The sequence below is a fragment of the Salvelinus namaycush genome, chromosome 2 (assembly GCF_016432855.1).
Source record: "Salvelinus namaycush isolate Seneca chromosome 2, SaNama_1.0, whole genome shotgun sequence".
Classification (NCBI taxonomy): domain Eukaryota; kingdom Metazoa; phylum Chordata; class Actinopteri; order Salmoniformes; family Salmonidae; genus Salvelinus; species Salvelinus namaycush.
Genome location: NC_052308.1, coordinates 33,062,532 through 33,089,179, shown reverse-complemented (window position 1 = coordinate 33,089,179; position 26,648 = coordinate 33,062,532). Strand labels below are relative to the sequence as shown.

The window sequence follows — 26,648 nt, the reverse complement described above, 5'->3', positions numbered from 1 at the left end:
ATATTTGGACAAGATAATGCTTAACACGTTTGGAATGTTGTTATATAAATTCAACAAAAGACAATTCGTTCATTTTACCCAAAAATCTAAATCAGTTGAAATCGCACTGTGGCTGTATTAGACTTCAGAATTGCATTGGGGGCATATTGTATGCATTGTACAGCCTTGCCTATGGTTCTTTGGTCCATGAAATGTTTACAACTGTGAAGAGTTTACACAAACATTAGCGTCATATCTCCTATTGCAGGACTTTAACTGTGGGAAATCCCCTCACTATTCAGCCTATTGTGCGTATTTAACATTCATATTGCAATGGTACAGCTTTAGCTATGGATCTTGGGTCCATGAAATGGGGTATCAATCCAGAACACAACTGTGAAGTGTTTACACAAATATTAGCGTTGTGGCTCTTATTGCAGGACTTTGTCACCACTGGGGAAAGAGCCATATTAGCTCACCAGTCAACTTACTGTGTAGTGAACATTCATATTGCAATGTACAGCCTTACCTATGGATCTTGGGTCCATGAAATGGAGTATCAGCCTACTCAGTGACACCCAGAGATCACAACTATGAAGAGTTTATAAATATTCGTGTTGTAGCTCATATTGCAGGACTGCGGGCTGCAGGTAACCTAGCGGTTAAGAGTGTTGGGCCAGTACCCAAAATGTTGCTGGTTCTACTCCCTGAGCCGACTAAGGGAAAAATATGTTGGTGCTGTTGAGCAAGGTACTTAACTGTAATTGCTCTGGATTAGAGTGTCTGCTAAATGACTAAAATGGAAATGACCTCACCAGCCCGTCTATTGTGCGTATTTGATATTCATATTGTAATATACAGCCTTACATATGGATCTTGGGTCCATCAAATGGGGTATCAGCCTACTCAGTGGCACCCACAGAACACAACTGTGAAGAGTTTACACAAATATTAAGGTCGTAACTCTGATTGCAGGACTTTGACACTACTTTGGAATGAGCCACATTAGCTCACCAGTCAATAGGTTGAATAGTGAGGTGATTTCCCACAGTCAAAGTCCTGCAATAAGAGCTACGATGCTAATATTTGGGTAAACTCTTCACAGTTGTGTTCTGTGGTGTCACTGAGTAGGCTGATACCCCATTTTATGGACCCATGATACTTAGGTAAGGCTGTACTTTGCAATATAATTGTTCAATATGCACCGATGACACAACGGTGGTAGGCTTGATCACTAACAACAATGAGACAGCCTATTGGGAGTCAGTAGGGTGCCAGGGCAGCAACCTCTCCCTCAATGTGGGCAAGACAAAGGAGAGTATCGTGGACTACAGGAAACAGAGGGCAGAACACGCCCCCATTCAAATCGACAGTGTCCACAGCACTAAGGGCCTATCATGGTTCAAACACACAAACACTGTCGTGAGGAGGGCATGACAATGGCTATTACCCCTCAGGAGGCTGAAAAGATTTGGCATGGGCCCTGTCGTGGAAATTGCAAGATTATGTTATAATGCTTGTATTGCATTATAATGGTTGGTTTATTCGACAGAATAGAGTGTTCTGTTAACTATTGTGTGTGTTTTACTGAGGAGGGCCTCTATGAGATAGCACTGACGGAGGAGATTTACGATGTCTTTGGGTGATAAAACCTAAAGAGCATTCCAGATAACATGAGGTAATGTTTTTGTGCTATACTGTACCAGGGTGAGATGGTTCCAGTTTGGAGTAGGAGGACCAGACACTGGTCTATACTGCTAGACAAAACCAATGTAACAACACAATAATACCGTTAATGGAGAAGCTGTGCAAGACACTGCAAACAGTTTGAGTAGCTGTAATTTGACATTCTTTCGCAGATGCGATATCATAGCCTATGAAGTCAATCTGAGGCGTGATTATTGCTAGTTGAAAACTTAACCCAATACCCCGCTTGGGATGAGTTGAAATATGGTCAGCCCTGGCAATTTTTGATAGTCTCTTGTGAGACTACTATAAATGTGGAAGAGAAGATAGTGCCAAGACCAAAAATGGGCTGAACCCAACTCATTTCCTCTATAACATTTTTGATGATTCAGCTGACAGGTGAACATTATCTTGCAACTAGGAAAAAACAGAAAAAAGGTGTCAGTAGTATATGCTGTGTCAGAAGTAGTGTTGGGGAGAATTAACTCAGCAACAGCGTGTTTGGGCCCACAATTTCAGCTTTGCTCCCACACTGCCTCTAATTGTTGCAAGTAGTAAGTTACCCAAAGCCACTTTACCCACTTCTTCTTGCCTCCTCTAGAGGCAGTGATGGCAAGATTTAATTGAAAAGGTTTTGGGTTTGCGACCCATTGCAGCTGAGCCAGTGGTGCTGATTACCCAAAGTGCTTTGCTCTCGATATTGGTTTTGTACAGGAAAAAAGGTAACATTTATTGAACAAGTACCCCACCTTGCCATTAATGACATGTAATCAAGAATCCACCAAAGTGTTAGGTAGGGGGCGGACTGCTAGACATACCAATGTAACAAAAGATAATACTGTTTGCGGAGAAGCTGTTCGAGATACTGCAAACCTTTCGAGTAGCTGTATTCTTATATTCTTTCGCAGAGGCCGATATCATAGCCTATGAGGTACATCCGAGGAGTGATTATTGTTGGTTGACAACTTAACCCAAAACTCTACATTGGAATGACTTGAAATATAGTCAGAAGTAGTCTTGGGGAGAATAGTCTCAGAAACGGGGGTTTTGGTCCACACTGTCTCTAATTCTTGCAAGAAGTAAGGTACCCTTAGACACGTTATACACCTCCATTAGAGGCACCGGTGGCAAGGTTGAGTTGAATAGGTTTTGGGTTTGCGACCCATTGCAGCTGAGCCAGTGGTGCAGATTACCCAAAATGCTTTGCTCTTGATATTGTTTTTTTACTACTGGAAAAAAGGTAACATCTATTGTATAAGTACCCCACCTTGCCATGAATTACATGTAATCAAGAATCCACCAAAGTGTTAGGTAGGGGGCGAACTGCTAGACATACCAATGTAACAACACAATAATACCGTTAGTGGAGAAGCTGTGCAAGACACTGCAAACAGTTTGAGTAGCTATCCTTTGACATTCTTTCGCAGATGCGATATCGTAGCCTATGAAGTCCATCTGAGGCGTGATTATTGCTAGTTGAAAACTTAACCCAATACCCCGCTTGGGATGATTTGAAATATAGTCAACCCTGGCAATTTTTGATAGTCTCTTGTGAGACTACTATAAATGTGGAAGAGAAGATAGTGCCAAGACCAAAAATGGGCTGAACCCAACTCATTTCCTCTATAACTTTTTTGATGATTCAGCTGACAGGTGAACATTATCTTGCAACTAGGTAAAAACAGAAAAAAGGTGTCAGTAGTATATGCTGTGTCAGAAGTAGTGTTGGGGAGAATTAACTCAGCAACAGCGTGTTTGGGCCCACAATTTCAGCTTTGCCCCCACACTGCCTCTAATTGTTGCAAGTAGTAAGTTACCCAAAACCACCTTACCCACTTCTTCTTGCCTCCTCTAGAGGCAGTGATGGCAAGATTTAATTGAAAAGGTTTTGGGTTTGCGACCCATTGCAGCTGAGCCAGTGGTGCTGATTACCCAAAGTGCTTTGCTCTAGATATTGGTTTTGTACAGGAAAAAAGGTAACATTTAATGAACAAGTACCCCACCTTGCCATTAATGACATGTAATCAAGAATCCACCAAAGTGTTAGGTAGGGGGCGGACTGCTAGACATACCAATGTAACAAAAGATAATACAGTTTGCGGAGAAGCTGTTCGAGATACTGCAATCCTTTCGAGTAGCTGTATTCTTATATTCTTTCGCAGAGGCCGATATCATAGCCTATGAGGTACATCCGAGGAGTGATTATTGTTGGTTGACAACTTAACCCAAAACTCTACATTGGAATGACTTGAAATATAGTCAGAAGTAGTCTTGGGGAGAATAGTCTCAGAAACTGGGGGTTTTGGTCCACACTGTCTCTAATTCTTGCAAGAAGTAAGGTACCCTTAGACACGTTATACACCTCCATTAGAGGCACCTGGTGGCAAGGTTGAGTTGAATAGGTTTTGGGTTTGCGACCCATTGCAGCTGAGCCAGTGGTGCAGATTACCCAAAATGCTTTGCTCTTGATATTGTTTTTTTACTACTGGAAAAAAGGTAACATCTATTGTATAAGTACCCCACCTTGCCATGAATTACATGTAATCAAGAATCCACCAAAGTGTTAGGTAGGGGGCGAACTGCTAGACATACCAATGTAACAACACAATAATACCGTTAGTGGAGAAGCTGTGCAAGACACTGCAAACAGTTTGAGTAGCTATCCTTTGACATTCTTTCGCAGATGCGATATCATAGCCTATGAAGTCCATCTGAGGTGTGATTGTTGCTAGTTGAAAACTTAACCCAATACCCCGCTTGGGATGATTTGAAATATAGTCAATCCCTGGCAATTTTTGATAGTCTCTTGTGAGACTACTATAAATGTGGAAGAGAAAATAGTGCCAAGACCAAAAATGGGCTGAACCCAACTCATTTCCTCTATAACTTTTTTGATGATTCAGCTGACAGGTGAACATTATCTTGCAACTAGGTAAAAACAGAAAAAAGGTGTCAGTAGTATATGCTGTGTCAGAAGTAGTGTTGGGGAGAATTAACTCAGCAACAGCGTGTTTGGGCCCACAATTTCAGCTTTGCCCCCACACTGCCTCTAATTGTTGCAAGTAGTAAGTTACCCAAAACCCCTTTACCCACTTCTTCTTGCCTCCTCTAGAGGCAGTGATGGCAAGATTTAATTGAAAAGGTTTTGGGTTTGCGACCCATTGCAGCTGAGCCAGTGGTGCTGATTACCCAAAGTGCTTTGCTCTAGATATTGGTTTTGTACAGGAAAAAAGGTAACATTTAATGAACAAGTACCCCACCTTGCCATTAATGACATGTAATCAAGAATCCACCAAAGTGTTAGGTAGGGGGCGGACTGCTAGACATACCAATGTAACAAAAGATAATACAGTTTGCGGAGAAGCTGTTCGAGAAACTGCAAACCTTTCGAGTAGCTGTATTCTTATATTCTTTCGCAGAGGCCATATCATAGCCTATGAGGTACATCCGAGGAGTGATTATTGTTGGTTGACAACTTAACCCAAAACTCTACATTGGAATGACTTGAAATATAGTCAGAAGTAGTCTTGGGGAGAATAGTCTCAGAAATGGGGGTTTTGGTCCACACTGTCTCTAATTCTTGCAAGAAGTAAGGTACCCTTAGACACGTTATACACCTCCATTAGAGGCACTGGTGGCAAGGTTGAGTTGAATAGGTTTTGCGTTTGCGACCCATTGCAGCTGAGCCAGTGGTGCAGATTACCCAAAATGCTTTGCTCTTGATATTGTTTTTTTACTACTGGAAAAAAGGTAACATCTATTGTATAAGTACCCCACCTTGCCATGAATTACATGTAATCAAGAATCCACCAAAGTGTTAGGTAGGGGGCGAACTGCTAGACATACCAATGTAACAACACAATAATACCGTTAGTGGAGAAGCTGTGCAAGACACTGCAAACAGTTTGAGTAGCTATCCTTTGACATTCTTTCGCAGATGCGATATCATAGCCTATGAAGTCCATCTGAGGTGTGATTGTTGCTAGTTGAAAACTTAACCCAATACCCCGCTTGGGATGATTTGAAATATAGTCAATCCCTGGCAATTTTTGATAGTCTCTTGTGAGACTACTATAAATGTGGAAGAGAAAATAGTGCCAAGACCAAAAATGGGCTGAACCCAACTCATTTCCTCTATAACTTTTTTGATGATTCAGCTGACAGGTGAACATTATCTTGCAACTAGGTAAAAACAGAAAAAAGGTGTCAGTAGTATATGCTGTGTCAGAAGTAGTGTTGGGGAGAATTAACTCAGCAACAGCGTGTTTGGGCCCACAATTTCAGCTTTGCCCCCACACTGCCTCTAATTGTTGCAAGTAGTAAGTTACCCAAAACCCCTTTACCCACTTCTTCTTGCCTCCTCTAGAGGCAGTGATGGCAAGATTTAATTGAAAAGGTTTTGGGTTTGCGACCCATTGCAGCTGAGCCAGTGGTGCTGATTACCCAAAGTGCTTTGCTCTAGATATTGGTTTTGTACAGGAAAAAAGGTAACATTTAATGAACAAGTACCCCACCTTGCCATTAATGACATGTAATCAAGAATCCACCAAAGTGTTAGGTAGGGGGCGGACTGCTAGACATACCAATGTAACAAAAGATAATACAGTTTGCGGAGAAGCTGTTCGAGAAACTGCAAACCTTTCGAGTAGCTGTATTCTTATATTCTTTCGCAGAGGCCATATCATAGCCTATGAGGTACATCCGAGGAGTGATTATTGTTGGTTGACAACTTAACCCAAAACTCTACATTGGAATGACTTGAAATATAGTCAGAAGTAGTCTTGGGGAGAATAGTCTCAGAAATGGGGGTTTTGGTCCACACTGTCTCTAATTCTTGCAAGAAGTAAGGTACCCTTAGACACGTTATACACCTCCATTAGAGGCACTGGTGGCAAGGTTGAGTTGAATAGGTTTTGCGTTTGCGACCCATTGCAGCTGAGCCAGTGGTGCAGATTACCCAAAATGCTTTGCTCTTGATATTGTTTTTTTACTACTGGAAAAAAGGTAACATCTATTGTATAAGTACCCCACCTTGCCATGAATTACATGTAATCAAGAATCCACCAAAGTGTTAGGTAGGGGGCGAACTGCTAGACATACCAATGTAACAACACAATAATACCGTTAGTGGAGAAGCTGTGCAAGACACTGCAAACAGTTTGAGTAGCTATCCTTTGACATTCTTTCGCAGATGCGATATCATAGCCTATGAAGTCCATCTGAGGTGTGATTGTTGCTAGTTGAAAACTTAACCCAATACCCCGCTTGGGATGATTTGAAATATAGTCAACCCTGGCAATTTTTGATAGTCTCTTGTGAGACTACTATAAATGTGGAAGAGAAAATAGTGCCAAGACCAAAAATGGGCTGAACCCAACTCATTTCCTCTATAACTTTTTTGATGATTCAGCTGACAGGTGAACATTATCTTGCAACTAGGTAAAAACAGAAAAAAGGTGTCAGTAGTATATGCTGTGTCAGAAGTAGTGTTGGGGAGAATTAACTCAGCAACAGCGTGTTTGGGCCCACAATTTCAGCTTTGCCCCCACACTGCCTCTAATTGTTGCAAGTAGTAAGTTACCCAAAACCCCTTTACCCACTTCTTCTTGCCTCCTCTAGAGGCAGTGATGGCAAGATTTAATTGAAAAGGTTTTGGGTTTGCGACCCATTGCAGCTGAGCCAGTGGTGCTGATTACCCAAAGTGCTTTGCTCTAGATATTGGTTTTGTACAGGAAAAAAGGTAACATTTAATTGAACAAGTACCCCACCTTGCCATTAATGACATGTAATCAAGAATCCACCAAAGTGTTAGGTAGGGGGCGGACTGCTAGACATACCAATGTAACAAAAGATAATACAGTTTGCGGAGAAGCTGTTCGAGAACTGCAAACCTTTCGAGTAGCTGTATTCTTATATTCTTTCGCAGAGGCCATATCATAGCCTATGAGGTACATCCGAGGAGTGATTATTGTTGGTTGACAACTTAACCCAAAACTCTACATTGGAATGACTTGAAATATAGTCAGAAGTAGTCTTGGGGAGAATAGTCTCAGAAATGGGGGTTTTGGTCCACACTGTCTCTAATTCTTGCAAGAAGTAAGGTACCCTTAGACACGTTATACACCTCCATTAGAGGCACTGGTGGCAAGGTTGAGTTGAATAGGTTTTGCGTTTGCGACCCATTGCAGCTGAGCCAGTGGTGCAGATTACCCAAAATGCTTTGCTCTTGATATTGTTTTTTTACTACTGGAAAAAAGGTAACATCTATTGTATAAGTACCCCACCTTGCCATGAATTACATGTAATCAAGAATCCACCAAAGTGTTAGGTAGGGGGTGTAATAAATGATATTTTTATTAACCGTAATACACAGCTATAACATTGCCATAACTGCTTCCTGTTTAAAGCAGGTTCTGTTGCAACACTCTTCTTTATACTCCATAGCAAACAAGTTCTATCTTAAACAGATACGAACACACACACACACACACACACAAGCACCCCTCCTTTAAGGCTGGGTTTCAAGAACAAAGAAAGCAATCAAGAACCAATGGAACACCGACACAAGGCCCGGAAGGAACCGCCTTCGACTCTCCTCGACCAGTCAGGAGAACAGAACTACAAGACTCAACCTACGTCATTTAATGTATAAATGTAATGCACACCATGTTTAGCGCTCTCTTTTCCTGCTAGTTCCCTCTGAGCTAAACGAATGAGCCCGTGCACGCTTGTCAAGATATCTTTAACTCTGAATAAACTGCCTTCACAATATCGAAGTCCACCCTGTCCAGCGTCTTAACTTGGTCTCATTTCTCTAGTAACGAATCATCAACAAAACTTGGTAGCAGAGGATGGTTTATTCTTGAATTCGATCCATAGAAAGTTGATGTGAGAAGAGACAAGTCTAAGACAGATTCCGGAAGGACGGGTGACCTGTCCTCAGGAGCCATCGGTGATTCGACTTGCCTCAGGAAAATGATCAGAGAACTCGACTAAAAAAGGTAAGCAGAGCCTGTTAAATCAAAATCTGCATAATTGTATCATAGTCATTATCCAAATTTTGATCAGTAGTACTGGGCGTGAGTATGAATTACTGTTAAATTCTATGAAAATTCATTAACAATTCTAAGGCATTGGTTAAAGATATCTGTGACAATAAATAAATTACATAGGTGTTTATGTGAATCAAGTGCATCAGTAAACCTGGGACTAGTTGAATTAGTGTTCAACTAGGTGCATCAGTAAACCTGGGATTGATAAGTGTTTATGTGAATCAAGTGCATCAGTAAACCTGGGACTAGTTGAATTAGTGTTCAACTAGGTGCATCAGTAAACCTGGGATTGATAAGTGTTTATGTGAATCAAGTGCATCAGTAAACCTGGGACTAGTTGAATTAGTGTTCAACTAGGTGCATCAGTAAACCTGGGATTGATAAGTGTTGAAATTGTGTATCAAGTGCATCAGTAAACTTGGGACTGGTTGAAGTGGCATTCAACCGGGTGCATCAATAAACCTGGGATTGATAAGTGTTTATGTGAATCAAGTGCATCAGTAAACCTGGGACTAGTTGAATTAGTGTTCAACTAGGTGCATCAGTAAACCTGGGATTGATAAGTGTTTATGTGAATCAAGTGCATCAGTAAACCTGGGACTAGTTGAATTAGTGTTCAACTAGGTGCATCAGTAAACCTGGGATTGATAAGTGTTGAAATTGTGTATCAAGTGCATCAGTAAACTTGGGACTGGTTGAAGTGGCATTCAACCGGGTGCATCAATAAACCTGGGATTGGTAAAAGTCAATTGAGTCAAGAGCATCAGTAAAACTGGGGTTGACAAGTATTGAATTTGATTTGAATTGGTTAAAATTTTATGTAAATGATTGAACGTTCCATGAGACCGATTGTTACCAAATATTGATAAACTAAATTAGGACTGAGCCATAAGTGACCGCCGAGTCAAAAATCAAAGACACAAGGCCCTGTTGCAGCCGCCGTGCTGAGCGTGGACTTGATTTTTTCCCTTTTGTGTTGTTGGTATTTCCTTAAGTGCTAAAATTATTTTGATAATTATTTTAGAAGCGCTTAAATTTACTAACATATTGTTCCAAAAGGATATTGTTGAAATACTTTAGGAAAGTATTTAATTAATTCATTGAATATACGCTAATAAAACTTTTGGTGTACAAATTTAGTGCTAAAATTATTTTGATAATTACTATAGAAGCGCTTAAATTTACTAATATATTGTTCCAAAAGGATATTGCTATAATACTTTAGGAAAGCATTTAACTAATTCATTGAATGGGCACTGATAAAACTCTTTGTGTACGAGGGTGAGGCACAAGAGATAAGTCTGTGTCGGCACCAAGAATACATCGCTGGTTTTAACCTTTTGTCAATAGGGGGAGCAGTTAGCATTTTTTTTTTCCGGGTGTCGCCAAATTAAACTGCCTCGTGCTCAATTCTTGATCGTACAATATGCATATTATTAATTCTATTGGATAGAAAACACTCTCTAGTTTCTATAGCCGTTGGAATTTTGTCTGTGGGTGACCCAGAACTCTTTCTACAGCGAAATCCATGACAGGTACTGCGATGGTCTGAGAGCGAAGCTCTGATTTCAGATCAGTTTTAAAAGTCTGTGTATATCCTATGGAACGACATGAACTGCACCCGCCTTCCCCTGGATGTCAGTAACGAGATGAGAAGTGGAATGGGCTTTCTGCGTAGCTCTCAGAGGTTATAAAAGACCAAGGAGTGAGAGTAGCCCCCTTTTCTACGCTGGCCATTACGCAGGAAGGGACCTCCGGATGCCATTTTCAAAGGCTCGGTTATCAACGTGAAATGTATCCGTCTGTAATTTAATTCGATATAGGAATTAGAAACATCATAACGTAGTTAATTTAAACCGTTTTATAGCAATTTATATCCGTTTAGTGCGATTTTGAGGAATTTATATGTGATGCTCTTTGAAGCTTTGGGCACGTTTCGGGGTCCCGGTCGAACGTTAGTGGGCATTTCGACGGACAGAGGACATCTTTCGACCAAAAGAAGATTAGACCCAAGAAAGGATACATTGCCCAAGAATCTGATGGAAAATCACCTCATAGTAAGAAATATTTAATATGATAAATCGTTGTTCTGTCGAAATATTTTAAACGCATAATCCGCCATTTTGTTTGCTATAGCTTCGCTTGGCGAACCCTGTATTGCACAGTAAGGATAATTTTAGAAATGTAAATCAGCGATTGCATTAAGAACTAATTTGTCTTTCGATTCCTGTCAACCCTGTATTTTTTAGTCAAGTATATGATTAGCTTTCGATTAAACTAGATCACTATGAAAGATGGCGTCTGACATGTTGAGGCTTGATTTGCTACTATTTTCATTGTATAACCACGGTTTTTTATGGCTAAATATGCACATTTTCGAACAAACAATATATGTATGTTGTAATATGATGTTACAGGAGTGTCAACGGAAGAATTCTGAGAAGGTTAGTGAAAAAATTTATATATTTTGGCGATGATTACGTTATCGCTCTCTTTGGCTTGAATCGATGCTCTGGTAATGTTTGCACATGTGGTATGCTAACTTATCGATTTATTGTGTTTTCGCTGTAAAACGCTTAGAAAATCTGAAATATTGTCTGAAATCACAAGATCTGTGTCTTTCCATTGCTATGCTTTGTCTATTTTTATGAAATGTTTTATGATGAGTAAATTGGTCATACACGTTGCTCTCTGTAGTAATTCTAGTCGCTTTGGTGAGATTTGTGTTGGTGGCTGCAATGGCAAACTATGATTTATACCTGAAATATGCACATTTTTCTAACAAAACCTATCCTATACCATAAATATGTTATCAGACTGTCATCTGATGAGGTTTTTTCTTGGTTAGTGGCTATCAATATCTTAGTTTAGCCGAATTGGTGATAGCTACTGGTGTTGAGAAAAAATGGTGGACAAAGAAAAATGGTGTCTTTTGCTAACATGGTTAGCTAATAGATTTACATATTTTGTCTTCCCTGTAAAACATTTTAAAAATCTGAAATGGTGACTTTATTCACAAGATCTGTATCTTTCATTTGGTGTCTTGGACTTGTGATTTAATGATATTTAGATGCTACTATTTAAATGTGACGCTATGCTAGTGATGCTAATCAGTGTGGGGGGGTGGAGGGTGATCCCGGATCCGGGTTTCTGAGGCAGTAAAAGTTAACCAGGGACGGGCTAAGTACGCTAAGATAGTGAAAAGATCGCACACACAAAACACATAACCTAGGCAAGATGACTACAACTACAGTGCCCAAACTCAAATTCAATGAATATTTAGACCAAAAGATACAGGATAGAGCAGGGGGAAAGGAACAGTATAAAACGATAAAGAAAGTATGGGAGGGAGTAAGACTGAAATGGACACAGGCAGGTTACCTTAGCGGAGGTGCCCCATCAAAGGGACAACTTCTCTCTATGGAGAAAGGATTAGAGGAGGCGGTAAAAGTGAGGTGGAGAGAAATAAGATGCACTTATTTAAGAAAGAAGGAACTAAACACAGAGAGAGAGCCGAGGCAGAGTTGAGAATAGGGACTTGGGCGATAGAGGCCAGGACATTAGCATAGATTACACAGACATGGGGCCAGACAACGTGACCAATGGGAAAAGGTACCTACTAGTAATGGTAGACAGGTTTTCTAAATGGGTTGAGGCAGTACCAACGGCAAGGGAAGATGCTAAGTCGGTCATTAAGTGGCTACAGACAGAACTCATACCTAGGTATGGTATCTCGGGGTCTCGTGGAACGCTCCAATCAGACCCTTAAGGCTAAGATAGCTAAGGTATGTGCAGGTTCGAAGTTGACATGGGTCGAAGCCCTGCCCCTGGCGTTGATGGCCATGAGAGCCTCGCCAGGTGCAGGCACCCATCTCTCTCCTCATGAGATAATGACTGGTAGAGTCATGCCTGGTCCACCAAGAGAGGGAGGTCATATGGCCGCTCTTGATGTAATTATGTGAAACTACTGACGGAACTCTCTGCAGCACTCTCTACCCAGGTTCGCAAGGTCCAAGAGGGGGAGCTGCCGAGAGACACGCCACCACTGAAGGTAAAAGTTGGTGACTGGGTGAGGGTTAAAGTCCACAAGAGAAAGTGGCTGGAACCCAGGTGGACTGGACCGTACGAAGTGAGGGAGGTTACTTCACACTCAGTCCAGGTCAAAGGTAAATCAGGCGCACCTTGGCACCACCTAACACATTGCACTCCAGCTCCAATTCCTTCCAGAACACTGACAGAAGTCAGAGCTGATTTGAGCGGCCGAAATTCGATTTTAAATGAAGACACTCCTGACTCAGGTGATGCGGCATCAAACTCCGCCTCCCCTGAAAAAGGAACCTCGCCCAGTTAGAGGGACATTTCTCCCTCCCTGGACAGGGCTAGGGATAAAATTACTAAACCAGTATATTTAACATTTGATAATGATTGGCAAATCCATATATTTAACCACAACTTTGAATTTAGCATTGGGTATTATAGGAGGAACGGGATACAATTTGTACTTTCCCCACCGGGTGTGGCTGTATTAAATTATGCTAGAGAAAATTGGTTGTGTAATTTAGAGGGAAAATGTGTGCATTATAGCTTTGAGTTACTTTTCAAAAGTTGCTAAAAGTTATTGGTTTTTGTTTAGGTAACACCAGAGAATTCAACCAATAAGTAAACGTATTCTAAACGTGATCTGTTTTCATTAAGGGGAACAATGAACGACTCGCAACCTGGTATGGCTGGCTGGGAGTTTTTAAAGGGACAGTACACGTTTATCACAGTTGTGTGAATAAGTTACATGAAACATCGGGGAAATTTAAAACGAATGATTTGAGGGTATTATCATAATTATTAGGTTTTGTTTTTGTGGTAAACGTTTGGGTTAAGTGGTTTTCCGTGTTCCGAGAGACAAGATAATAATAGGAGTTTTACTTTCTGAGTTTTATTTAGACAAGGAACTTTTTTAAGATAAAGGGTTCTTTTGATATGTCTAGATATGGTATGGAACACGAATGTAAGGGGGAGGTGTAACCTTTTGACCTATTTTCGTTGCATTTTTCCTGTGGTTTGATCACCCACGGGGGAATGTAGTGAGGATAATGAATTTGTGGTCATTTGGGATACTAGTTTTGAGTTAAAATGATTATAATAGAGTTTATAACTCTTGACCATAATCTTACCTAAGTCATTATTTAGAGTAGGTAAGGTTGATACCTGGCCAGAGCCAGGTATCAAACGGGGGAGGGGTACATTGTGGTCTAGGATAGGATGGGGCCTATTGGATAATAAACTAATTTAAAATTAATTGTGGTCTAGGATAGGATGGGGCCTATTGGATAATAAACTGATTTGAAATTAAAAATTTATAGCTAACAAATAGGCATAGAAGTTAAATATATAATCAGATAGAACAAATGAGAAACTGTTTGTTAACCAAACCTGTATGTCCAAGATTTTATGCATTGCAGGTGAATTAAAGGAGAAGGTGATTCACCCGACCTGGGGGCATATCGCACTTGGAGGGTGAGACACACTGACACTGTCGAATGATCACAGAGTTAAGGAGAAGAACCGTTGCTAATAGAGTTCGGGGATCAACTCCTTAATGAAGAAATCCCTGACCCCGACCTTTCATCACTGTGTACGTTCATAGAAGTGAAAGTGTTGCTTGATCTCTGGCTGATGATGTGTTCTCTGGGAGAGGATGGGGCTTTACAGGACTGCTTGTAGTCCTGAGCTGTCTGATTAGGATACGATGGGGATGTTACCATCACAGTACTGCCAGAACCACCACCAGTTCCAACGGACCAGGGTTCAGCCGGCCTCCTCCACCACTTCAAGACCAAGTCCCACGCCATCACCTAAGCTCTCCAATCTGGTACAGGTAATAAATGTAAAAGACATCTCAGAAAGTGACAAATTGGGAACTGAAATTGGTTAAGAGGGTAGGGAGAATATGTGGTTGGCCTACAAAACACTTAATAGAAAGGACTGTGTCGTATGTGGACATGCCAGACCTATTCTGGCTGCTCACCCATTTGCCCTAAGTAATGGGGAAGGTTGGATGTGCATATTGGAAAGTTTAAGCCAAATTCAACCCTGTGTAAAACTCTGAGTCTTGTGTTCCCAGAAGTCCCTCCCCAGAAGGCACCGTGGGGAGATAAGGCATATGGGGGATATTACAGCTGTATCACTGGTACAGGTAGAGGTATAGACTATGGGAGGCTCCCTACTACTGCCTGCATCACTAATGTCACTATTAACTAGAGGTGTTGCTGATGTATGGTGGATGTGTGGACCTGCCAGGCGGTTGACCCCATTTTGAAAGAAGATTGTCAGGGCACATGTGCTTTGGCCAGTCTGATAAACACCATTGCCTATTATTGAGGTTACAGCTAACCAACTCCTGGGAGCTGCACATGACACAGAGGCTCGGGACCAACCCAGGAGACGGCAGAAACGTGACGCTCCTTGGTCCGAGGGTACAGATAACATCCACACCAACCTGTTGGGGGTCCCAATAGGGGTCCCCCACGAATTCCAGACATTAAACAGGAAAGATGGCCTGTGGCATCTGATGCCCATCATTGGCCCAGCTATTGTTGATGCTAAACAAAATGCCTGGATCAATTATATCTACTATAATTAATAATGATTTGTTAAATACACCCACACAGCACTTACGGGGATGGCTGAACAATTGGATGCTACCTCTCAAACCAGTAGACAAAATAGACTAGCACTGGACATGATTCTGGCCAACCAGGGAGGTGTATGTAAAATGTTTGGAGAACAGTGCTGGACGTTTGTCCCTAACAATACTAGTCCGGATGGGAGCATTTCAAAAGCTCTGAGTGGGTTGGCAAGGTTATCGGTGGAGATGAGGGGTCTTGCAGGTGTGGAGGAGAGTGGACTGTTCCCCTGGCTGGGTGGTTGGTTTGGTAAGTACACTGCAATGATGATTACTGGATTTCTGACCCTAAGTTGTTGTTTTTCGTATGCTCATGTGCCGTGATGCCTGTATCATACCTTGTTTGAAGAAGTCTGTTACAGATGTGGAAAGGGCCTCTGGTATGATGTCGTTGCTTGATGCTCCAGTTGGAGAGGCTGATACGAAATCAAGCTTTCGCAGGAGAGTGGGCCTGACAGAGGAGGACCCTTGGTTCGCTGTAGTTGATGTTGTCGAATGAATAAAAAGTGATGTTTGTCCTCCCTGTTGTGAAGGTTTGAAGTTCCCGGGTGGCGACGAGTCCACCTGGTACAGGTTGTATAGAGGGATGGACCTGAGGGTTTAACATATTCTCGTTTTTTGGTTACTAATGTGTCCAGGGGTAGTTCTTGGAGTGGTCTCCTTTTGGTCCTTGCTCATCCTTATTTTTTCCTTTGCTTGCGGCAGACGAACCAGATCCAGATCTTCTTTTTGATGAATTCTAGCTTTTATATGTCACGTCTCTTATGAGACGTGAAGAGGGGGAATTAAAATTTGCCTTGTAGCAAATTTATGTATGTCTATGAACTGCTTATATTGACCTGCTTATATTTGTCACGTCTCTTATGAGACGTGAAGAGGGGGAATCAAAAAATTTGCCTCCCGGCAAATTGATGTCCTCATCATCCCACAGGAGTCCAGGAGCTACTTATCCGAATACAAGCCCAAGGTCCGGATTATACCAGGACCAAGCGCTCGGTTGGCACATCTCCTGGGGACCCAACCTATATCGACGCTATCGGCGTCCCCAGGGGGGTGCCAGATGAGTACAAATTGGTTGACCAGGTGGCTGCTGGTTTCGAGTCATCCATATGCTGGTGGTGTACTGTTAATAAAAATGTTGATCGGATTAATTACATACATTTCAATGTTCAAAAACTAGGCAATTGGACCCAGCAAGGATTCGAGGCAGTCCATGGACAACTGGCGGCAACCTCACTCATGACCTTCCAAAATCGTATTGCTGTAGACATGCTCCTGGCAGAAAAGGGTGGTGTCTGTACTATGTTTGGTGAACAATGTTGTACCTTCATACCTAATAATACTGCTCAAGATGGTAGCCTTACGGTGGCTTTGGAGGGCCTTAGAACCCTTAATGGTAAAATGAAGAAACATTCTGGTGTGGATACTTCTATGTGGGATTCATGGATGGATGCTTTTGGGAAATATAAAACTCTGGTGTCATCTATCTTGGTTTCAATTGCTGTTTTTGCTGCTATTCTTACTCTTTGCGGCTGTTGTTGCATACCATGCGCCCGAACTCTTCTCTCAAGAGTTATAACCTCTGCCATTGATCCGAATCATACTGATAGAGCCCAGATGTTCCCTTTGCTTGATACTGAGGAACAGGAAACTGATTTCCTATTTGAATAATGCTTACTGTTGTCACGTCTCTGGTGAGACGTGAAGAGGGGGAATTAAAAATTTGTCTTCTGACAAATTTTACTGTTGTCACGTCTTTTAGACGTGAAGAGGGGGATTTGTAATAAATGATATTTTTATTAACCGTAATACACAGCTATAACATTGCCATAACTGCTTCCTGTTTAAAGCAGGTTCTGTTGCAACACTCTTCTTTATACTCCATAGCAAACAAGTTCTATCTTAAACAGATACGAACACACACACACACACACACAAGCACCCCTCCTTTAAGGCTGGGTTTCAAGAACAAAGAAAGCAATCAAGAACCAATGGAACACCGACACAAGGCCCGGAAGGAACCGCCTTCGACTCTCCTCGACCAGTCAGGAGAACAGAACTACAAGACTCAACCTACGTCATTTAATGTATAATGTAATGCACACCATGTTTAGCGCTCTCTTTTCCTGCTAGTTCCCTCTGAGCTAAACGAATGAGCCCGTGCACGCTTGTCAAGATATCTTTAACTCTGAATAAACTGCCTTCACAATATCGAAGTCCACCCTGTCCAGCGTCTTAACTTGGTCTCATTTCTCTAGTAACGAATCATCAACAGGGGCGAACTGCTAGACATACCAATGTAACAACACAATAATACCGTTAGTGGAGAAGCTGTGCAAGACACTGCAAACAGTTTGAGTAGCTGTAAATTGACATTCTTTTGCAGATGCGATATCGTAGCCTATGAAGTCCATCTGAGGCGTGATTATTGCTAGTTGAAAACTTAACCCAATACCCCGCTTGGGATGATTTGAAATATAGTCAACCCTGGCAATTTTTGATAGTCTCTTGTGAGACTACTATAAATGTGGAAGAGAAGATAGTGCCAAGACCAAAAATGGGCTGAACCCAACTCATTTCCTCTATAACTTTTTTGATGATTCAGCTGACAGGTGAACATTATCTTGCAACTAGGTAAAAACAGAAAAAAGGTGTCAGTAGTATATGCTGTGTCAGAAGTAGTGTTGGGGAGAATTAACTCAGCAACAGCGTGTTTGGGCCCACAATTTCAGCTTTGCCCCCACACTGCCTCTAATTGTTGCAAGTAGTAAGTTACCCAAAACCACCTTACCCACTTCTTCTTGCCTCCTCTAGAGGCAGTGATGCCAAGATTTAATTGAAAAGGTTTTGGGTTTGCGACCCATTGCAGCTGAGCCAGTGGTGCTGATTACCCAAAGTGCTTTGCTCTCGATATTGGTTTTGTACAGGAAAAAAGGTAACATTTATTGAACAAGTACCCCACCTTGCCATTAATGACATGTAATCAAGAATCCACCAAAGTGTTAGGTAGGGGCCGGACTGCTAGACATACCAATGTAACAAAAGATAATACAGTTTGCGGAGAAGCTGTTCGAGATACCTTTCGAGTAGCTGTATTCTTATATTCTTTCGCAGAGGCGATATCATAGCCTATGAGGTACATCCGAGGAGTGATTATTGTTGGTTGACAACTTAACCCAAAACTCTACATTGGAATGACTTGAAATATAGTCAGAAGTAGTCTTGGGGAAAATAGTCTCAGAAATGGGGGTTTTGGTCCACACTGTCTCTAATTCTTGCAAGAAGTAAGGTACCCTTAGACACGTTATACACCTCCATTAGTAGGCACCGGTGGCGAGGTTGAGTTGAATAGGTTTTGGGTTTGCGACCCATTGCAGCTGAGCCAGTGGTGAAGATTACCCAAAATGCTTTGCTCTTGATATTGTTTTTTTACTACTGGAAAAAAGGTAACATCTATTGTATAAGTACCCCACCTTGCCATGAATTACATGTAATCAAGAATCCACCAAAGTGTTAGGTAGGGGGCGAACTGCTAGACATACCAATGTAACAACACAATAATACCGTTAGTGGAGAAGCTGTGCAAGACACTGCAAACAGTTTGAGTAGCTGTAAATTGACATTCTTTTGCAGATGCGATATTGTAGCCTATGAAGTCCATCTGAGGCGTGATTATTGCTAGTTGAAAACTTAACCCAATACCCCGCTTGGGATGATTTGAAATATAGTCAACCCTGGCAATTTTTGATAGTCTCTTGTGAGACTACTATAAATGTGGAAGAGAAGATAGTGCCAAGACCAAAAATGGGCTGAACCCAACTCATTTCCTCTATAACTTTTTTGCTGATTCAGCTGACAGGTGAACATTATCTTGCAACTAGGTAAAAACAGAAAAAAGGTGTCAGTAGTATATGCTGTGTCAGAAGTAGTGTTGGGGAGAATTAACTCAGCAACAGCGTGTTTGGGCCCACAATTTCAGCTTTGCCCCCACACTGCCTCTAATTGTTGCAAGTAGTAAGTTACCCAAAACCACCTTACCCACTTCTTCTTGCCTCCTCTAGAGGCAGTGATGGCAAGATTTAATTGAAAAGGTTTTGGGTTTGCGACCCATTGCAGCTGAGCCAGTGGTGCTGATTACCCAAAGTGCTTTGCTCTCGATATTGGTTTTGTACAGGAAAAAAGGTAACATTTATTGAACAAGTACCCCACCTTGCCATTAATGACATGTAATCAAGAATCCACCAAAGTGTTAGGTAGGGGCCGGACTGCTAGACATACCAATGTAACAAAAGATAATACAGTTTGCGGAGAAGCTGTTCGAGATACCTTTCGAGTAGCTGTATTCTTATATTCTTTCGCAGAGGCGATATCATAGCCTATGAGGTACATCCGAGGAGTGATTATTGTTGGTTGACAACTTAACCCAAAACTCTACATTGGAATGACTTGAAATATAGTCAGAAGTAGTCTTGGGGAAAATAGTCTCAGAAATGGGGGTTTTGGTCCACACTGTCTCTAATTCTTGCAAGAAGTAAGGTACCCTTAGACACGTTATACACCTCCATTAGTAGGCACCGGTGGCGAGGTTGAGTTGAATAGGTTTTGGGTTTGCGACCCATTGCAGCTGAGCCAGTGGTGAAGATTACCCAAAATGCTTTGCTCTTGATATTGTTTTTTTACTACTGGAAAAAAGGTAACATCTATTGTATAAGTACCCCACCTTGCCATGAATTACATGTAATCAAGAATCCACCAAAGTGTTAGGTAGGGGGCGAACTGCTAGACATACCAATGTAACAACACAATAATACCGTTAGTGGAGAAGCTGTGCAAGACACTGCAAACAGTTTGAGTAGCTGTGAATTGACATTCTTTCGCAGATGTGATATCGTAGCCTATGAAGTCCATCTGAGGTGTGATTATTGCTAGTTGAAAACTTAACCCAATACCCCGCTTGGGATGATTTGAAATATAGTCAACCCTGGCAATTTTTGATAGTCTCTTGTGAGACTACTATAAATGTGGAAGAGAAGATAGTGCCAAGATCAAAAATGGGCTGAACCCAACTCATTTCCTCTATAACTTTTTTGATGATTCAGCTGACAGGTGAACATTATCTTGCAACTAGGTAAAAACAGAAAAAAGGTGTCAGTAGTATATGCTGTGTCAGAAGTAGTGTTGGGGAGAATTAACTCAGCAACAGCGTGTTTGGGCCCACAATTTCAGCTTTGCCCCCACACTGCCTCTAATTGTTGCAAGTAGTAAGTTACCCAAAACCACCTTACCCACTTCTTCTTGCCTCCTCTAGAGGCAGTGATGGCAAGATTTAATTGAAAAGGTTTTGGGTTTGCGACCCATTGCAGCTGAGCCAGTGGTGCTGATTACCCAAAGTGCTTTGCTCTTGATATTGGTTTTGTACAGGAAAAAAAGGTAACATTTATTGAACAAGTACCCCACCTTGCCATTAATGACATGTAATCAAGAATCCACCAAAGTGTTAGGTAGGGGCCGGACTGCTAGACATACCAATGTAACAAAAGATAATACAGTTTGCGGAGAAGCTGTTCGAGATACCTTTCGAGTAGCTGTATTCTTATATTCTTTCGCAGAGGCGATATCATAGCCTATGAGGTACATCCGAGGAGTGATTATTGTTGGTTGACAACTTAACCCAAAACTCTACATTGGAATGACTTGAAATATAGTCAGAAGTAGTCTTGGGGAAAATAGTCTCAGAAATGGGGGTTTTGGTCCACACTGTCTCTAATTCTTGCAAGAAGTAAGGTACCCTTAGACACGTTATACACCTCCATTAGTAGGCACCGGTGGCGAGGTTGAGTTGAATAGGTTTTGGGTTTGCGACCCATTGCAGCTGAGCCAGTGGTGAAGATTACCCAAAATGCTTTGCTCTTGATATTGTTTTTTTACTACTGGAAAAAAGGTAACATCTATTGTATAAGTACCCCACCTTGCCATGAATTACATGTAATCAAGAATCCACCAAAGTGTTAGGTAGGGGGCGAACTGCTAGACATACCAATGTAACAACACAATAATACCGTTAGTGGAGAAGCTGTGCAAGACACTGCAAACAGTTTGAGTAGCTGTACATTGACATTTCTTTCGCAGATTGCGATATTCGTAGCCTATGGAAGTCCATCTGGAGGATGTGATTTATTGCTAGTTGAAAACTTAACCCAATACCCCGCCTGGGATGATTTGAAATATAGTCAACCCTGGCAATTTTTGATAGTCTCTTGTGAGACTACTATAAATGTGGAAGAGAAGATAGTGCCAAGACCAAAATGGGCTGAACCCAACTCATTTCCTCTATAATGTAAGGGCACCTTTCAGGTAGGACGCAATCCAAGCGTGGGCCGGCCGGAGATGCCCAGCTCGGAGAGGGTAGGAGGATCTGATGGTTCACAGTATCAAGGCAGCCGATAGGTCTAGAAGGATGAGACAAGAGAGAGAGTTAGCTTTAGCAGTGCGGAGCGCCTCCGTGACACAGAGAAGAGCAGTCTCAGTTGAATGACTAGTCTTGAAACCTCTGATTTGGATCAAGAAGGTCATTCTGAGAAGATAGCAGAGAAGCTGCCAAGGACGGCACGTTCAAGTTTTGGAGAGAAAAGAAAGAAGGGATACTGGTCTGTAGTTGTTGACATCGGAGGGATCGAGTGTAGATTTTTCAGAAGGGGTGCAACTCTCGCTCTCTTGAAGACGGAAGGGACGTAGCCAGCGGTCAAGGATGAGTTGATGAGCGAGTGTGAGGTAAGGAGAAGGTCTCCGGAAATGGTCTGGAGAAGAGAGGAGGGGATAGGGTCAAGCGGGCAGGTTGTTGGGCGGCCGGCCGTCACAAGACGCAGATTTCATCTGGAAGAGAGGGGAGAAGAGGTCAAAGCACAGGGTAGGGCAGTGTGAGCAGAACCAGCGGTGTCGTTTGACTTAGCAAACGAGGATCGGATGTCGTCGACCTTCTTTTCAAAATGGTTGACGAAGTCATCTCAGAGAGGAGGAGGGGGGAGGGAGGGGAGGAGGATTCAGGAGGGAGGAGAGGTGGCAAAGAGCTTCCTAGGTTAGAGGCAGATGCTTGGAATTTAGAGTGGTAGAAAGTGGCTTTAGCAGCAAGACAGAAGAGGAGAATGTAGAGAGGAGGGAGTGAAAGGATGCCAGGTCCGCAGGGAGGCGAGTTTTCCTCCATTTCCGCTCGGCTGCCCGGACCCTGTTCTGTGAGCTCGCAGTGAGTCGTCGAGCCACGAGCAGGAGGGGGACCGAGCCGGCCTGGAGGATAGGGGACATAGAGAGTCAAAGGATGCAGAAAGGAGGAGAGGAGGGTTGAGGAGGCAGAATCAGGAGATAGGTTGGAGAAGGTTTGAGCAGAGGGAAGAGATGATAGGATGGAAGAGGAGAGAGTAGCGGGGGAGAGAGCGAAGGTTGGGACGGCGCGATACCATCCGAGTAGGGGCAGTGTGGGAAGTGTTGGATGAGAGCGAGAGGAAAGGATACAAGGTAGTGGTCGGAGACTTGGAGGGGAGTTGCAGTGAGATTAGTGGAAGAACAGCGTCTAGTAAAGATGAGGTCAAGCGTATTGCCTGCCTTGTGAGTAGGGGGGAAGGTGAGAGGGTGAGGTCAAAAGAGGAGAGGAGTGGAAAAAGGAGGCAGAGAGGAATGAGTCAAAGGTAGACGTGGGGAGGTTAAAGTCACCCAGAACTGTGAGAGGTGAGCCATCCTCAGGAAAGGAACTTATCAGGGCGTCAAGCTCATCGATGAACTCTCCAAGGGAACCTGGAGGGCGATAAATGATAAGGTGTTAAGCTTGAAAGGCTGGTAACTGTGACAGCATGGATTCAAAGGAGGCGATAGACAGATGTGTCAGGGGAGAAAGAGAGAATGTCCCACTGTGGAGGAGATGAGGATCCCAGTGCCACCACCCACCCCGTGACCAGAAGCTCTCGGGGTGTGCGAGAACACGTGGGCAGACGAGGAGAGAGCAGTAGGAGTAGCAGTGTTATCAGTGGTAATCCATGTTTCCGTCAGTGCCAAGAATCGAGGGACTGAGGGACGCATAGGCTGAGATGAACTCTGCCTTGTGGCCGCACGATCGGCAGTTCCCAGATGGCTGCTGGGCTGAGACCCGTGGACTCGCACCCGTGGTGCGTGTGCGCTGGGACCCGGTTGAGCGGTATGTCTGTAGGCTCGAGAGGAGAGAAGAGGATAGACAGACACATAGTTGACAGGCTACAGAAGAGGCTACGCTAATGCAAAGGAGATTAGAATGACAAGTGGACTACACGTCTCGAATGTTCAGAAAGTTAAGCTTACGTTTGCAAAAAAAAAAAAAATCTCTATTGACTAAAATGATATAGATCGTGCTGGTAGTGCTGCGTGTGAAGTAGCTGCTAGCAGTGGCTGCGTTGTTGACTTGGTTTGAGGTAGCTGGCTAGGTAACCTCTAAGGGCTAGGTAACCTCGACAATTTCTCTAAATTTCTCTAAACTACACAATTATCTTGGATACAAGGACAGCAAAGACAACTATGTAGCTAGCTAACACTACGCAATCAAGTCGTTCCGTTGTAATGTAAGTTTCTACAGTGCTGCTATTCGGTAGAAGTTGGCTAGCTAGTGCATGTTAGCTAGCAGTGTTGACTAGGTAGGAGAACGGCAGCGCGGCGGACGAAAATAGCTGGCTAGCTAACCGATATTACTCAAAACACCAATTATCTTAGATACAAAGATAGCAAAACAACTATGTAGCTAGCTAACACTACACTAATCAAGTCGTTCCGTTGTAATGTAATCGTTTCTTACAGTGCTGCTATTCGGTGGCTAACTGGCTAGCTAGCAGTGTTGACTACGTTACGTTACGTTAGGACGAAATTAGCTGGCTAGCGAACCCAATAACTACACAATTATCTTTGATACAAAGACGGCTATGTAGCTAGCTAAGTAGCTAGCTAAGATCAACAAATCAAAGATAGCAAAGACAACTGTGTAGCTAGCTAACACTACACTAATCAAGTCGTTCCGTTGTAATGTAATCGTTTCTACAGTGCTGCTATCGTGGCTAGCTGGCTAGCTAGCAGTGTTGGCTACGTTACGTTACGTTAGGACGAAAATAGCTGGCTAGCGAACCTCAATAACTACACAATTATCTTTGATACAAAGACGCTATGTAGCTAGCTAAGATCAAACAAATCAAACCGTTGTACTGTAATGAAAATGAAAATGAAATGGTAATACTACCTGTGGAGCGAAGCGGAATGCGGAATGCGAATGCGACACTCGCCTCCAACCATCCGAACCTTGCCACCAGTGCCTCTAATGGAGGTGTATAACGTGTCTAAGGGTACCTTACTTCTTGCAAGAATTAGAGACAGTGTGGACCAAACCCCCATTTCTGAGACTATTCCCCCAAGACTACTTCTAGACTATATTTCAAGTCATTCCATGTAGAGTTTTGGGTTAAGTTTCAACCAACAATAATCATCCTCGGATGTACCTCATAGGCTATGATATGGCCTCTGCGAAAGAATATAGAAATACAGCTACTCGAAAGATTTGCAGTTTCTCGAACAGCTTCTCCGCAACTGTATTATCTTTTGTTACATTGGTTGTCTAGCAGTCCGCCCCCTACCTAACACTTTGGTGGATTCTTGATTACATGTCATTAATGGCAAGATGGGGTACTTGTTCATTAAATGTTACCTTTTTTCCTGTACAAAACCAATATCTAGAGCAAAGCACTTTGGGTAATCAGCACCACTGCTCAGCTGCAATGGGTCGCAAACCCAAAACCTTTTCAATTAAATCTTGCCATCACTGCCTCTAGAGGAGGCAAGAAAAAGTGGGTAAAGTGGCTTTGGGTAACTTACTACTTGCAACAATTAGAGGCATGTGGGGGCAAAGCTGAAATTGTGGGCCCAAACACGCTGTTGCTGAGTCTATTCTCCCCAAGACTACTTCTGACACAGCATATACTACTGACACCTTTTTTCTGTTTTTACCTAGTTGCAAATAATGTTCACCTGTCAGCTGAATCATCAAAAATTTATAGAGGAATGAGTTGGGTTCAGCCCATTTTTGGTCTTGGCACTATTTTCTCTTCCACATTTTAGTAGTCTCACAAGAGACTATCAAAAATTGCAGGGTTGACTATATTTCAAATCATCCCAAGCGGGGTATTGGGTTAAGTTTTCAACTAGCAACAATCACACCTCAGATGGACTTCATAGCTATGTAATTCGCATCGGCGAAAGAATGTCAAAGGATAGCTACTCAAACTGTTTGCAGTGTCTTGCACAGCTTCTCAACTAACGGTATTATTGTGTTGTTACATCTGGCGTGTACTACACTTTTGTGCTTTGAACTGATTCTGTTGACATTGACTGGTAACTTAGATGTTACCTTTTTCCAGTAGAAAAACAATATCAGAGCAAAGCATTTTGGGTAATCTGCACCACTGGCTCAGCTGCAATGGGTCGCAAACGCAAAACCTATTCAACTCAACCTTTCCACCATGCTCTAATGGAGGTGTATAACGTGTCTAAGGGTACCTTACTTCTTGCAAGAATTAGAGACAGTGTGGACCAAAACCCCCATTTCTGAGACTATTCTCCCCAAAACTTCTGACTATATTTCAAGTCATTCCAATGTAGAGTTTTGGGTTAAGTTGTCAACCAACAAATACTCCTCCGGCGATGTACCTCATAGGCTATGATATGGCCTCTGCAAAGAATTAAGAATACAGCTACTCGAAAGGTTTGCAGTTTCTCGAACAGCTTCTCCGCAAACTGTATTTCTTTTGTACATTGGTATGTCTAGCAGTCCGCCCCCTACCTAACACTTTGGTGGATTCTTGATTACATGTCATTAATGGCAAGGTGGGGTACTTGTTCATTAAAGGTTACCTTTTTTCCTGTACAAAACCATATCTAGAGCAAAGCACTTTGGGTAATCAGCACCACTGGCTCAGCTGCAATGGGTCGCAAACCCAAAACTCTTTCAATTAAATCTTGCCATCACTGCCTCTAGAGGAGGCAAGAAAAAGTGGTAAAGTGGCTTTGGGTAACTTACTACTTGCAACAATTAAGGCAGTGTGGGGCAAAGCTGAAATTGTGGGCCCAAACACGCTGTTGCTGAGTTAATTCTCCCCACACTACTTCTGACACAGCATATACTACTGACACCTTTTTTCTGTTTTTACCTAGTTGCAAGATAATGTTCACCTGTCAGCTGTAATCATCAAAAATGT

General features: G+C 42.5%; 13 non-coding genes and 3 pseudogenes across 13 annotated transcripts; 15 read left to right on the top strand and 1 right to left on the bottom strand.

Moving 5' to 3' along the window:
• The first annotated feature begins 1,826 nt into the window (after positions 1 to 1,826).
• On the top strand, positions 1,827 to 1,968 carry LOC120028575. The gene has a single exon (XR_005473471.1). It is a non-coding gene; the product is annotated as a U4 spliceosomal RNA (small nuclear RNA).
• Positions 1,969 to 3,080: 1,112 nt separating this feature from the next.
• On the top strand, positions 3,081 to 3,222 carry LOC120028563. Its single transcript, XR_005473469.1, has one exon. It is a non-coding gene; the product is annotated as a U4 spliceosomal RNA (small nuclear RNA).
• A 1,114-nt stretch (positions 3,223 to 4,336) lies between these two features.
• LOC120028657 lies at positions 4,337 to 4,479 on the top strand. The gene has a single exon (XR_005473500.1). It is a non-coding gene; the product is annotated as a U4 spliceosomal RNA (small nuclear RNA).
• A 593-nt stretch (positions 4,480 to 5,072) lies between these two features.
• LOC120028320 lies at positions 5,073 to 5,209 on the top strand. Its single transcript, XR_005473425.1, has one exon. It is a non-coding gene; the product is annotated as a U4 spliceosomal RNA (small nuclear RNA).
• A 381-nt stretch (positions 5,210 to 5,590) lies between these two features.
• LOC120028651 lies at positions 5,591 to 5,733 on the top strand. Its single transcript, XR_005473499.1, has one exon. It is a non-coding gene; the product is annotated as a U4 spliceosomal RNA (small nuclear RNA).
• Positions 5,734 to 6,326: 593 nt separating this feature from the next.
• LOC120028312 lies at positions 6,327 to 6,463 on the top strand. Its single transcript, XR_005473424.1, has one exon. It is a non-coding gene; the product is annotated as a U4 spliceosomal RNA (small nuclear RNA).
• A 381-nt stretch (positions 6,464 to 6,844) lies between these two features.
• Positions 6,845 to 6,986, top strand: LOC120028611. The gene has a single exon (XR_005473481.1). It is a non-coding gene; the product is annotated as a U4 spliceosomal RNA (small nuclear RNA).
• A 593-nt stretch (positions 6,987 to 7,579) lies between these two features.
• LOC120028303 lies at positions 7,580 to 7,716 on the top strand. The gene has a single exon (XR_005473422.1). It is a non-coding gene; the product is annotated as a U4 spliceosomal RNA (small nuclear RNA).
• A 10,054-nt stretch (positions 7,717 to 17,770) lies between these two features.
• On the top strand, positions 17,771 to 17,912 carry LOC120028556. Its single transcript, XR_005473468.1, has one exon. It is a non-coding gene; the product is annotated as a U4 spliceosomal RNA (small nuclear RNA).
• A 586-nt stretch (positions 17,913 to 18,498) lies between these two features.
• On the top strand, positions 18,499 to 18,614 carry LOC120028796 (annotated as a pseudogene).
• Positions 18,615 to 19,017: 403 nt separating this feature from the next.
• Positions 19,018 to 19,159, top strand: LOC120028580. Its single transcript, XR_005473472.1, has one exon. It is a non-coding gene; the product is annotated as a U4 spliceosomal RNA (small nuclear RNA).
• Positions 19,160 to 19,745: 586 nt separating this feature from the next.
• Positions 19,746 to 19,861, top strand: LOC120028788 (annotated as a pseudogene).
• A 403-nt stretch (positions 19,862 to 20,264) lies between these two features.
• LOC120028623 lies at positions 20,265 to 20,406 on the top strand. Its single transcript, XR_005473487.1, has one exon. It is a non-coding gene; the product is annotated as a U4 spliceosomal RNA (small nuclear RNA).
• Positions 20,407 to 20,993: 587 nt separating this feature from the next.
• On the top strand, positions 20,994 to 21,109 carry LOC120028783 (annotated as a pseudogene).
• Positions 21,110 to 21,513: 404 nt separating this feature from the next.
• LOC120028721 lies at positions 21,514 to 21,661 on the top strand. Its single transcript, XR_005473518.1, has one exon. It is a non-coding gene; the product is annotated as a U4 spliceosomal RNA (small nuclear RNA).
• A 3,854-nt stretch (positions 21,662 to 25,515) lies between these two features.
• On the bottom strand, positions 25,516 to 25,656 carry LOC120028715. Its single transcript, XR_005473517.1, has one exon. It is a non-coding gene; the product is annotated as a U4 spliceosomal RNA (small nuclear RNA).
• Between the last annotated feature and the right edge of the window lie 992 nt (positions 25,657 to 26,648).